Below are 14,651 nucleotides of genomic sequence, written 5' to 3'. Positions count from 1 at the left end.
AAAGTTGTGTTTGACCTTAACTGATCTGGAAAGTCTGAGAACTAGAAATGTATAACTCATCCCTACAATGTCTTCCACAACAAAGATCTGAAATTCTTTTTTTTTGGTCAAATTTTGGTTTCTGAGCTGTCACCTTCCAATTCCACACTAGAGAAGATCAACATTTGACACAGATATATATATATATACACACACACATATATATATATGGAACCATACAATACATACTTCCATATATCAGTTCTTTTTCTGGAGGTAGATAACGTCTTCCTTTATAGGTCCTTCGTAGTTGATTTGAATATTCATATAACTCAGAATAGCTAAGTCATTCACATTTACTCTTCAAACAATATTACTATTAATGTATACAATGTTCTCTTGGTTCTGCTCATTTCACTCTGCATTATTTCATGCAAGTCTTTCCATGTTTTTCTAAAATCAACTCTATTTTACTGATGTAAGAATTTAGAGATATAGATTTTCCCCTAATTACTGCTTTTGTTGCATCCTATAAATTTTGGTATGTTGCCTCATTATTATCATTCTCCTTAATAAAATTATTTATTTTTCTATGACTTGTTTTTTAACCCACTTGGTCTTTAAGATTAGTTTATTTAGTCTCCAATTAATTTTTAATCTGTTTTTTCAAAGATCTTTTATAATTTTTATTGCAGTATGACCTGGAAAGGATGCATTTAATATTTCTGTTTTTCTGCATTTAAATGTAAAGTTTTTATGCCCTAATATATGGTCAATTTTTGTAAAGGTGCCATGTACCACTGAGAAAAAGGTATATCCCTTCTCTATTCCTACTGAATTTTCTCCATATATCTGTAATATTTAGCTTATCTAAGATTCTATTCATCTCCTAAACTTCTTTCTTATTTATTTTTTGGTTATATTTGTCTAGTTCTGAGAAGAAAATGCTGAAGTCCCCCACTATCACAGTTTTCCTATTTATTTCCATCTGCAATTCATTTATCTTTTCTTTTAAAATGTAGATACTATAGTATTTGGTACATATATGTTTAGTTATTAATATTACTTCATTATCTATGGTTTCTTTTAACAATATAATTTCCCTGTTTATCTCCTTTTAATTAAATTTATTTTAGCTTCAATTGTGTCTGAGATTATGATTACTACCACTACACTTATTTTGCATCAGCTGAAAACATAATAAATTCTACTCCAGCCCTTTATTTTTACTCTATGTGTATCTCTCATTTTAAAATATGTGTTTTATAAACAACATATTGTTAACTTCTGGTTTTATATTCATTCTGCTATTTCTGTTTTATGGGTGAGTTCATCCAATTCATAGTTATAATTACTAATAGTATATTTCCCTCACTACTTATTCTTCTCTCTCTCTTTACCCTACCCCTCCCTCCTCAGTAGTTTAATTTACTTCTGACCACTGCTTCCCTAATCCCCACACTCTTTTAAGAGGCCCTCCCTTATCCTATCTTCTTGTCTTCCTATTTATCTGTAAGTTAAGAAGACTTTTATACCCTACAAGATGTATGTGTTATTCCTTCTTTAACACAGTTCTGGTGAGAATAAGATTCCCACACTACCTGCCCACGACCCCTTCCTCTCCACTCCTCTCCTCTAACAGTTCTTCCATTTATGCCTCTTCAGTATGAGAAAATTTGCTCTATTTTACTTCTCCTTACCCAATATTATTTTTTAGGGTTATCCCATAACATTCAACACAATACCAAGCCTTCTATCTATGTTTACTCTTTCAAACTACCTTAGCAATGATAACATCCTTAAGAGTTACAAATAATATTTTCCCATATAAGAAGTAAACAGTTTAACCCTATTTAATTCCTTATAATTAGTCTTTCATGCTTACCTTCTCATGTTTTTCCTGATTCTTGTAAGTCACATTCTCCATTCAGTTCTGGTCTTTTCCTCAAGAATACCTGAAAGTTCTTTAATTCATTAAACACCCATTTTTCCCCTCGCAGGATTATTCTCAGCTTTGCTAGGTAAGTCATTCTTGGTTGCAAGCCCAGCTCCTTTGCTCTTCAGAATATTATATTCCATGCCCTTCAGTCTTTTAATGTAGAAACTGCTCATTTTTATTATCCTGAATGTAGCTCCACACTATTTAAAATTATTTCTTTCTAGTTGCTTGCAATACTTTCTCCTTGACCTGGGAGCTTTAATACTTTGCTATAATGTTCCTGTGAGTTTTCATTTTGGGATCTCTTTCAGGCAGTAATTGGTGAATTTTTTTCAATTTCTATTTTACCCTATGGTTCTAAACCTTCAGGGCAATTTTCCATAATAATTTCTTGAAGTATAGTGTCAAGACTCTTTTTTATCATAACTTTCAGGTAGTCCAACAATTCTTATATTATCTTTCTTCAATCTGTTTTTCAGGTCAGTTGTTTTCTTAATGAGATATTTTACATTCTCTTCTGTTTTATCATTCTTTTGACATAATTTCATTATTTCTTGACATCTTATGAAGTCATTAGCTTCCCCTTACCCAATTCTAATTTTTAAGGAGTTATTTCCTTCCATAAGTTTTTGGATCTCTTTTCCTAGCTGGTTGCTTTTCTTTTCATAATTTTCTCAACTTTCTTGGATTACTCTTGTGTTTTCTTAATTTTTCCTCAACCTCTCTTATTTTGTTTTTTAAGTCCAATTTAAGCTCATCCAAGAACTCCTTTGGGGCCTGTGACCATTTTGCATTTTCTTTAAAGTTTCACAAGTAGCTGTTTTGACTTTATTGTCTTCTCTATCATGATAGTAATGATCTATGGTCAGGTTCTTCTCTGTTGTTTCCTCATTTTTTTTCACAGACTACTTTTTGACTGTAAACTTTAGGCTAGTGTTAGGCTCTGGTCCCAGGGTGTGGAGAATAATGTCTCAGGGTTCAGGTTTTTTGTGCAGTTGTTTTTTGAGCTCTCTCTGGAGGTCTTTGGCTTTTTGTTTCTTCCAATGTTCTAAATGCAAGACCAGGTGTGGTCACTGCTCCTCTAGCTCACACCTTGGTCTATAAGTGACCTTAGGTACAATTCCCTTTTGACTTGTTGATTTCTAACCCAGACCCTAGTTGGAGGAAGCTGATAGCATAGTGGATGGAGAACTGGACCTGGACTCAGAAAGACCTGAATTCAAATACAGCCTCAGACACTTACTAGCTATGTGGTCCTTAAGCAAGTCACTAAATCTCTGCTTGTCTCAATTTCCTCAACTGTAAAATGGGGATAATAATAGTATCTACTTCTCAGGGTTGTTGTAAGTTTAAAATGAGAAAATATTAGTAAAATACTTAGCACAGTGCTTGGTACATAATAGATGCTTAATAAATCCTTCCTTTCTCCCATGGCCAAGGTCATGTGGCCAAAGAAGGGAAGGAAAGAAATTTAAACTGAACTAGCATGATCTGTGCTTTCCTATTTTCCCACAATTCCAAATATTTCTTCCAGTCTCTTCAAACTTCTCTCAGTGATGGGAAAGGCCCACATATAGAGCCTTGCAAACATTTCCTGCCCCCCTCATCCCTCCTCATCAGTGGGGGAAAAAGCAGGTCAACCATGTTTTCTTCATCCTTCCCATCCCCAATAATTACTAAACTGTCCAGTTTAATCAAATCAAGATCCTTGTAGGATGGAATCACTTGTGCACAAGAGGGTTCTTGTGGTAACCTCAGGGGCTCGGTTGGGCAGACAGTTGGGTGAGTGGTGGATGAGTGGCTGGTTATGAGACTGGGTTGGGCTAGGGAAGCTGACCGATGGGGCCAGCATTCTGCAGAGGCAGAGCAGGCAACTTCCTATAACATTTTTCCAGGAACTGTCAGTGAAGGATCCCCCACTTGCCCCTGGTCTCTGACCTCCCCACCCCTGCAAAAACACCAACATAATCTTTCTCTCCCTTTTTCCAATGCCCAATATGTCTTCAACAGGGGGACAAAGCTTTTCATTCTACAGTAAAGGGAAGAATTAAAACGCAGATACCCCTGGGAAAGGTAACAATAACAAAGAGGTTGGAATTAGTGCCCGTGGGTCAGGGTATCTTATATGCATCACAAATTTTACACAGAGGCTTTGCTGTCTGCCCAGTCAAGTTCAAATTCTTTTTTGTGTCATTCAAGGCCTTACACAATCTGGCCCCATCCTGCCTTTCTAGCCTGATCTCAAATACTTCCCCACATTCTAGACTCCTGTTGAACCCTCCCCCTCCTTCTGTCCAGGGTGCTTTCTGCTTCCTAGCTCCTCTGCCTTTGGTCCTGCTGATCCCTGTGCCAACCCCTTTCTTCCTATTGTCATATGGCTACTGTAGCTTAGTGTCTATCTTTAGAAATCTGTCTGTTTATATCTTTTAAACATTTATCAATTACAAATAGCATTGATTCTTATAAATTTGAATCAATTCCTTATATATTTTAGAAATGAGACCATTTTCAAAGAAACTTGCTATGAAGATTTTCCCCATTAGCCTGCTTCCTTCCTAATTTTACTACATTGATTTTGTTTGTGAAAAAAGTTTACAATTTTAGGTGATCAAAATTGCCCCTCCTCTTTTGTTGATCCACTCTATCCCTTGTTTGGTCATGACCTCTTCTCCTGTCTACATATCTGAAAGGTAATTTCTTCTTTGCTCTTCTAATTTGTTTATATGTCACCCTTTATGTCTAAGTTATGCATCCCTTTGGAGCTGAGCATATGGTGTGAGATACTAGTCTATAACTATTTTCTGCCAGCTAGCGAGTATATCTTGCAATTTGATCTTTTAATTCAATATTTGTGTGCATATATGTGTATATATATATACATATGTGTGTATATGTATGTCCTCTGGAGAATCACACAGAAGTTTAAGGAGACACCCCCACTCTGCAAACCTCTAATTCTACCTCTGCCTGAACAAAAACCCCTCTACTATATATCTGACACATGGTCAATGAATTTTTACTTGAATAGTGAGAGGGAATCCCTCCCAAGGCAACTTGTTCTTTATTTCCTTTTTGTTGACATTTATGCAGAGAATTGACTATGCTGATTTGTTGCAAAGATTGTGTTTTCTCTTTTTATTTTAGTGGAAGTTTTCAGGGGAGGTGGTAGATGCTAACAATAATATTCTCATCCCCTCCCCCCCCAGAAAAAGAAAAAAGTATAAGGGTCATTTATGCATCTTTTAAAAATGTAAAGTAGGAAGTTCAAAGGAAAACCAAGATAACGAGATAGCTTTGCAAGTAACAAGTTGCATTTATTATATATTTTTCTTAAAAACAAGCTCTCCATAATAGAGGTGCCCAGTTTTAGATCCCCTTTTCCTGTTCATCTTTGTATATGAAAATCTTTTCTTTTTAATATTCTTTAAATTTGAAATTTTAAAAAGTGGGCTTTTTAAAGAGAAATTTATGAAGAGAAGGTTTTTTGATCTACAAAGTGCATCTTCGTGCTTTATAAGGCTTTGGAAGAACACAACATCAGTGACACTTCAGGAAACTGAAAAATTAAACCTAATAGTGATGGGTTGACTCAGTCCAGCTATTCCCATGGCTAGTGCATAGGGCATAGCACTGCCCTGAAAGCTACAGAGCATGGTCTTTTGCCGAGCTGAAAAGGTAATAGAGGGAGAGGGGGCTGCAGATGTGGAGGAGAGTGGAAGGAGCATTAATAAGATCGAGAGTGTTCACTAGGTCCGAGTCATGGTCTGTTATCGGGAAATTTGTCAGGAGAGAAACAAGGATCTGAAGTGTCTTGACAGAATCAACCTTGGTTTGTAAAACATCCAAACACCGGTTCAGAAATCATGGGGATTCAAAGGGCTGGAGGAAGAGACAAGTGGCAGAGAGATGCTGTGTTGTTCACAGGCCACAGTGAGTCATTAGTCTCTAAGCCTTTCCAGCCCGTGCCTGGCCAGCTTATTAGAAAATATCAACTGTCTTTGGCACAAAGGGAAAGCAAAGTCAAAGGTCTCCAAATTTTTAAATGAGTACACAGAAGAATAGCAATGAGCTGGTGGTTAAATGCTTGAATTGTAACAATTACTTGCCTTGAGAGAGAACCTGTTTCAATTCAATTCAATAAAAAATATAAATTAAAAAATTTCAAATTTTGATTCAAATAAAAATACAATTGTCAGCAAAACCCATCAATCAAACAACACCAATCAAACCCCAAATTACAGAATTTGCTGATTTGAAGATGCTAAATACTCACACTGAAAATTAAACAATCTTTCTTTCATATGACTATTATACAAATGTTTTACATGATTACACATGTAAAACCTATATCGAATTGCTTGCCTTCTCAATGCAGTGTGGGGTGGGGTGGGGGCAGATAAAGGAAGAGAATTTGGAACTCAAAGTTTTAAGAATGAATGTTGGGGCAACTAGGTGGCGCAGTGAATAGAATCAAGAGGACCTGAGTTCAAATACAGCCTCAGACACTTAACATTTACTGGTCCTGTGACCTTAGGCAAGTCACTTAACCCCAATTGCCCTGTCCTCCCCTCTCCAAAAAGTTAAAAAAAAATGAATGTTAAAAATTGTTTTTGCATGTAACTGGGGAAAATAAAATACTAAATATATTCAAAAAAAGAAAAGAAAATTAAACAATTGGCTCCAGAGTATGCCGGAAGTAACTCCTGCAGGCACCTGAGCATGACCTCCCACAAGCCACCAAAGCCAAGGATTCTTACCATTTTTTTGTGTCATGGACCCCTTGTCTGGTGCAACCCATGAACTCCTCAGAATAATGTTTTTAAATACATAAAATAAAACAGGTTTACAATGGAAACCAACTGTATTGAGTTATCAACTTTTTTAAGTTTTTAAGAACTCCAGAAAAAACTTCTCCATGCTTCCATTTCCACATCTGCATAAATGAGGCAGTTCTATTAAATAGCCTTGAATCTTCCAGATCTTCCAGCTCTCAATCTGTGATCCTATAACTCAGACTCCCCAGAGTTGCACCATTTTCCTAGTTCTAGTATTCTCTCCATTAAAAAATACTCAGCCCCATAGTCACAGTATAAGTGTGTCTAACATCAATTCAGTCTAACATCAATTCAGATACTCAGGCAATCTCTCAGCCCCATAAGGAAGCCTCAAAGGGATAAGGACTTACTTTTTGTTATATATTGGGAGAAGCTGCTGCCTTCCTGTCCTGATTATCAATTCCTCTGCCTTCCTGATGGCAGTGACACTTAGGCTGAGCATCCAATGGCCACCATTTTGGCTATATAACCAGCCCTTCCTTCCAATCATTCATGTCCCGAATAACGCCTTTTGAATGACTTCTCATATACAAGTCATCTTTGGTAACATTCTGTAGCCTGTTTAGGTCCACCATGAACTTTTCCATTTGCCCTTTGGCTTCTTGTCATTTTGATGCCACTGAGCTCATGGTGTTTGATGAGTCAGAGTCGTATAACCTCACTAGAAGAATACTGGTATTAAGAAAGATGGACCTTGGAATGGGAGGGAGGGTATGGGTTTGGCTGCGGCGGGCGGGCTCAGTCGTGTAGAGGTGGTAGGGGGAAGATGGTGGCTGCTGCACCTCAGCGGGCATGGAGTACGGAGCAGCTGAGCAGCAAGGCGCTCCCCAAGAAGGACATCATCAAGTTTCTGCAGGACAAAAGCTTGGATTCATAAAAAATGTGACAGGACTGCAAACAAGGATCATTTAGTCACAGCCTACAACCACCTTTTTGAAAGTAAGCGTTTCAAAGGTACTGAGAATGTTACCAAAGTGACAGAACAAGTGAAAAGTGTGAAGCTAGATGAAGAGAAATACAAAGAAGTTAAGCCTGAAGAGACTTTGGATGAGGGTCCACCAAAATATACAAAATCTATTCTTAAGAAGGGAGATAAAACTAACTTTCCCCAAAAAGGAGACATTGTTCATTGCTAGTACACAGGAACATTACAGAATGGAACTGTTTTTGATACTAATATTCAAACTAGTGCAAAGAAGAAAAAGAATGCTAAGCCTCTAAGTTTTAAAGTTGGAGTGGGTAAAGTTATCAGAGGATGGGATGAAGCACTCTTAACAATGAGTAAAGGAGAAAAAGCTCACCTAGAGATTGAACCTGAATGGGCTTATGGCAAGAAAGGACAGCCTGATGCAAAAATTCCACCCAATGCAAAACTATTTTGAAGTGGAATTAGTGGACATTGATTGAAGTGATAAATTTTTTACTGACCGAACTACCTGTGGCCTTGTACTTGTACTTGAAGACTCAAACTGACTTTTATTTTTGGGGATGGAGAAAACAGATTAAATCCCTCAAGTTGAGCATGTTGAGGCTATTTGTATAAGACTGATTGGGGTTGAGTTTTCTATTATTTAATAACTATGTATAAAACCTTTAATACAAATAACTGTGATGGCTCACTGAATTTTCTGGGGCTGCATGCAAGATTCCTTCCGGTGTATGGTTTTTTGTTTTGTTGGGGTTTTTTTTGAGGGAGAGGTGACTTGCCCAGGGTCACATGGCTAGTTTTTTTGGTGTGTGTTAAGGCCAGATTTTAATTTTGGTCCTCCTGACTCCAGTGCCGGTGCTCTATTCACTGTACCACCTAGCCACGGCCCCCCCCCCCAGTCCTCCATGTATGTTTTAAGTATTTCCTCACTAATAATTTAATCTTATGACTTAAACCAGATTAAAAACTTAAAAAACCCACACCTGTTTTTAAAGGATTTAAAGTTTTTAAAGGATAATCATAACTAAGAAATTTGCCTATTACGATGCCTCATGTTAGCTATTCATAAAGGTAATCAAATTTTTCAGCAAACTGGATACAGATTAGGTTCTCTCCCTTAAAAACATCACTGCATCTGTAATTATATAATGGGTACAGCTTTCCTTGCTGGTTGTAAATATTGAAAGATTTTGAGTGCTTAGCCAGGTGGCTAAAGCCTTAGTCAGGTGGCTAAAGAGTTGGGGATATCGTTTTAAATCCTTCTCTTAGTATGAGCAAGGCAAACCCTCCTTGGACCTGTATACAATAAAGATTATGCAAGGAGCAGAGTTTTTTTGGCATTTTAAGTAAAATTAATAAAGAATATCAAAATGTGAAAAAAAAAAGAAAGATGGACCTTTTTGAACAGCAGCCAAATTGGAATGATCTAAAGCAGTGTTCAACTTCCCAGACGGGATCTAGTCTAACCTCCACCTCCTACTCATTTCTGGACCAGTCCAATCATCCAGCTATAGCACCCATACAAAATTCCTATATTGGCAGACAAACTCAATGGGCCACTCCCCTCATTTCATGTCATGATCTTTGTTGTGGTTCATTCAGTCATGTCCTGCTCTCTGGGACCCCACAGACTGCAGCACACCCAGCCCCTTCTATCCTCCACTATCTCTCAAAGTCTGCCCAAGTTCACATTCATTATTTCCATGATCTATCCATCTCATCCTCTGACATCCTCTTTTCCTTCTGCCATCAACGTTTCCCAACATCAGGGTCTTTTCCAGTAAAAAATCATCATGTAGCCAAAGTATTTAGGCTTCAGTTTTCAGTATTTGGCCTTTCACTAAATAGCCTGAATTAATTTCTTTAAATATTGATTGATTTGACCTCCTTGCTTTCCAGGGGGGTCTCAAAAGTCTTCTCCAACACCACAATTAAAAAGCTTCAGTTCTGGGGCACTCAGCTTTCCCTATATTGGACACCTTCCAACCTGAGGGGCTCCTCTTCCAATATCATCTCTTTTATCACGTTCATACTGTCCGTAGGGTTTTCTTGGCTAAGATACTGTAGCGCTTCCTTCCATCCACTTTGTTTTTCTAGCATCAGTGGTTAGGTCACATTCTTTTACAATGCTGTGAATTGAGCTAGGCCTTTCAGTCAGGGGATCGATACAATTAGTACAATGTCATCTATCAATAGCATTTGGAGAATTTTGACAACAGGGAATCTACCTTTTGTTGGAGTCTATGAAAAACATTTCCCATGATGCTGATAAACTGAGTTGACCACAACTCTTACAATTTTAAATTTATTTCAGTGTTAACATAAGGGAGATATTAATAAATAATAAATTGCTTTAAATTTGAATGTATGCAACTTAAAACTTTCCAAAGGGTTTTCATTCACTTATTCACTCATTGAATATTAACATCTAAAAATGCTCTGACTTTAAAAAATGAAGACGACTTGTAGCCAGCTTCTGGTCAGCATGAAGAAGCTTCCAGGTCCCAGTAAAATGGGCTGGCGATACAGAACAAATGAACAATGGGAGTTAAGAGACAGAGAAGGGAATCGTCAGCGTTCAGTGGCTTAATCTCCAAGTACAGGGGCCTTTCCTTGGTTATTCTTGTCCCTGCTACCATGCTGATTGTCGCTGACACTGTTGAACATCCTCATGGATTCTTTCGATGGACACTGCTGGTTCTCCTCCTATCTCTGGGGCTATTCCTCTGCCTCAATCAATGGTTTCCCTTGCTTTGCTTCCCCCACAGCTTAGTGTAGACATTACTTAAGTTGCTTTAGTCTAAACTAAACTTTTCTCATAATTTTTTCCATGAAACCCATCTTCTCTCTGGTCTCTTCCACGCACTACCAAATCCATACTCACAAAGTAGAGTTGTAATTCGGCCACCACATGATCCAAAACATCCAGGAGGAGCCCCCTACAATCAACTGAATCAAGCACCGATTCTTTTGGCTGCTATTCAAGGCACCACTTTATCTTTCTAGTCTTGTCACTCATTTTCTTACATATGTACATGACCCCTGCCTTAAGCTTTACACATGAATTTCTCTCTGTTAAACATCTTAAGATATCCTTACCTTCACCCCACACAATTCTTGTTAAGTACAACTGATTCTAGGCATCCAGGTGGCACAGTGGATAAAGCACTGGCCCTGGCATCAGAATCACCTGAGTTCAAATCCAGCCTCAGATACTTACCATCTGTGGGACCTTAGACAAGTCACTTAAAACTGTTGGCCTCAATTTCCTCATCTGAAAAATGAGCTGGAGAAGGAAATGGCAAACCATTCCAGGATCTTTGGCCAGAAAACCTCAAATGGGGTCACAAAGAATAGAACTACAACTGAACAACAATCCGTGCTTTGAACAGTGTCTGGCACATAATAGGTATTCAATAAATGCTTATTGACCAACATCCCACTACTGACTTCTATTGAGTTTGCAGTCCACTAAGACCCCTAGATCCTTTTTAAAAACAACTTCCATCTCTCCATATCTTCCTCATCTTACTGGTGGAAGTATTTTTTTTTTGGACCCAGATGCAAAACTTTATATTGGATTTCATCTTCTTCAATTCAGTCACTGCTCTCACCTGTCAGTGTCCTTTTGGATCCTGACATAGGCACCAACTTTTCCTCTCAACTTTGTGTCATCTGCAGAACTAGAGAGAATGGAGACGAACGAATAGAACTTATAGGGAAAGGCAGGGTTTAGCTCAATAGAAAGGAAAACGTCCTCATCGTTATAAATAGAGGTCATGTTTTCTATCACTGGATGACCCAATAGATAAGTGATTTATGCTTTGGGTAGAACTTGGGCTAAGAAAACCCTATACTCTCCCATATCTTCCCCCCCCCCCCCCCCAAAAAACAATACTCAAATTACCAGGGAGGAAAAAAAATTCTATAGCCAAATAAATAAAACATCCCTTTCTATTCCCTAAGAAATTTTAGAAGCAAGTTGAAGAAAGCTTTTTAAAAGGGAGAAGGAAAGGAGTCAACAATGCTAGGTATATTTTAACAGCCAAAAAATTCCATATCACCTAAATGTTTTGAGAATCATTTTATATGCAGGATGGGTACATTAGGTGACTACATCTCTCATGAGGGCAAATAGATACACCTATACAATCTCAGGGCTGCCTCAGTCACTCGAACCTGCTCTCACACGACCAAGTCCAGGTTTTCAAACAAGATTCAATACCAACACAGTTACATTCAAATTCTCTCAGGGTCCAGAGATGACCCTGTTGTGGGGCAAATATTTTTCCTCTACTTATTTCTTTAACTCTGTGATAGTAATGGCAATTAAAGATTCCCCTGTATTAGCTTGGTTTTCAAACTGATTGTGTTAAAACCCCAGAGTTTGTTAATCCCACCTGTGGGATGGACTTTGGATGTGAAAAGAAAGTCTTGAACTGGGAGGAGCTGGTGACGTAGATTTGGAGAGACAAGAGAGAGGCAGAAGAACTTTTTGGAAGCAGCACCTCGTGGAGGCAGAGAGAGAGGCTGAGAAGGATTGCTGGGGGACACTTTGAATCGCCCTGGACTTTTGAGACCTGCCCCCTGAGCTGCCAAGGACTGAGGATACATGGCTGTTTTGCTGGTACTTTGTCTGTCTGTTTTGATGTTGTTTTGCCAGATTTGTCCACTGGTGAAAGACAGTCCTGTTGTTGAAGAAGTCCTGGAACCTGGTTTTTGGTTAAGAAGCCCTGAGACTGTCCTGCAGACAGAGAGTGAATACTGTCCACTGGTGAAGGGCAGTGCTGTTGTTGCAGGGGTCTGGAGACTGTCCTGCAGACAGAATGAATACTGTCCACTGGTGAAGGACAGTGCTGTTGTTGCAGGGTCTGGGAACCTTTCTGTTGGTTCAGAAGCCCTGAAGAAGGATTTTCTGGTTGTATGTTTACAGAAATCCTGGGAGAGGGTTTTGCTAATGTTCTCAGGGGTTCTAGGACTGTTCTACAGACAGAGGATGAATTAATGAAGGGACTGGCAATGTATCTTATGGCCTTGCTAAGCCTTGTCTCCCCAGGAACTAAGATTGCTGAGAACTTGCCTTGTGTCAAGATGAAGAAAAGACCTCCATTTGGGTATTAAGTGCTGTGCTTAAACTTGATGTACTCTGGGGTAGATTCAATTGTGATCCAGGGGTGGGGAACTTTTGACCTTTTTGTGTTCTATGGTTGAACAAGTGAATGTACTTTACTTATGTTTGGAAACTAATGTCCATTTGAGAAGAGGGGCTTTGTGGTGGACTAAATGAAGGTACAGCCTAGGGGTGGAGTAGTATTTAGAACAGGGACTTTGTAATTGATTGAATGATTGGAAGGTCCTGGGGTGGGGTAGTACTTGGAGATTATTTAATCACAATTAGTAAATGCTGTATTTTGAATGATGTCATGTTTTGACCTTCTCTGTTCTTGGTTTGTCACTGAATAAAATGGAGAGCACCTATGCTGGTATTCTGAACCTTGGGAAGTTGCCTTTCCTTGGTGTTACAGTACAAGCTCTTAAGCCCCAACTGATGCATTTCCATTTATACAAACTGGTCAAATACAATCATGACATTTTTATATATTAAAAATAACCATTTACTTAGTAATTAGGCAAAGAAAGCAATAACATCATAGCTGCTTGTAAAAGCAAGCACACTAATAAAAAATGAAATCTGCACATAAACCCCTGTCATACTCTACCACCAATGTGCTCAGTATCTTTGGAAGAGAGTGGGCAGACACCTACAGAAAAAACCTGTCAAGCAGATATGTGAGGAAAACCCATGAACTCAGTGTATGTCACAACTCTGGAACTATAAACATCAGGGTCCTCCTTCTGTCTCTAGATCTGTCCATAAAATCTCCTTGATAACTGTAGCCTCAATGTTGAACAGATGTTTCTAGCACTAAACCAAATTGAATCACATTGATCTTGATGAACATTTCACCACGTATGACATCTCCACCATATTAGTTGATCTGCTGGTGACTTCTCTGATTTTATGCTTCCAAGCTCTCCTTCTGTTCAGCTGGACTTTGTCCTCAAGGGCAAGTATAAAATTTGTCACTTCAAGCTTCAAGCATAATTTACATAATTCTAAACTCTATCCTATCACCTTTCCTTATCTTTCTGGATCAGACCTTTGGTTGTCTCTGTAAAATAACCCTTTAGTTTATGGCTAATAATCAAATTCTCATCTTCAGTCGATAGTCAAAAAGTAACATTTGCCCTATAACTATAGATCATTTCACCCAAGCAATACGCATTCATTAAATGTCTGTGGTATACCAGGCAATATGCTAAGTCCCAGAGATACAAAGAAAGGCATAAGATAAGCCTTGCCTTCAAGGAAGTCACAGTCTAATGGAAATAATTTCTCATGTCTCTATCTTCCAGTCTGCCATAGCCTATCACATTAAAAAAATAAGGTCCCTTCCAGCTCTATAGCAATAATGGTTGAGATTTATGTAGCCCTTTCCTCCCAGCAATTTTGTGAGGTGTATAATAGAATGATATAACATAATACATAGTAAGTATTACTATTCCCTTCTTAGAGATGAGAAAACTTCATACTCAGGAGGTCAACAAACATTTATTTAGCATTTCGTGTCAAGCAGTGCTAAGCACTGGGAATACAGGGAAAAGCTAAAACAGTCCCTTCCCTCAAGGAGTTTACATTCTTGTGAGGGAGACAACATGCAAACAACTAAATACATGTGAGGCACACACGGGGTAAGCTGGAGATGAAAAAGCACACATTTACTAGTTATGAGATCTAGGACTTTGAACCAAGGTCTTTGATTTCCTCTACACCAGAATAATGTGCCCTATTCTTAGGATTATTGAATACTAAAGGGGAGGGTACTAAATCATCTAGTCCAAACCTTCATTTTATAGATAAAAGAAATACTGTATGATTCAAAGTTAAGGTTTCTCAAACTCAAAATAC

The 14,651-nt window shown here is 38.3% G+C and overlaps 1 protein-coding gene and 1 pseudogene across 1 annotated transcript in view; one reads left to right on the top strand and one right to left on the bottom strand.

Annotated features, from left to right (window-relative positions):
- Window positions 1-14,651, bottom strand: part of CPNE4 (copine 4) — a 679,918-nt gene that overhangs the window by 602,054 nt on the left and 63,213 nt on the right. The window lies entirely within an intron of this gene.
- Window positions 7,487-8,360, top strand: LOC138161441 (peptidyl-prolyl cis-trans isomerase FKBP3 pseudogene; annotated as a pseudogene).

Source organism: Petaurus breviceps, unplaced genomic scaffold (genome assembly GCF_028583685.1).
Source record: "Petaurus breviceps papuanus isolate PSGF00001 unplaced genomic scaffold, PetGlider_PUasm1.0 185, whole genome shotgun sequence".
NCBI lineage: Eukaryota > Metazoa > Chordata > Mammalia > Diprotodontia > Petauridae > Petaurus > Petaurus breviceps.
This window is presented reverse-complemented; position numbering and strand designations above follow the sequence as displayed.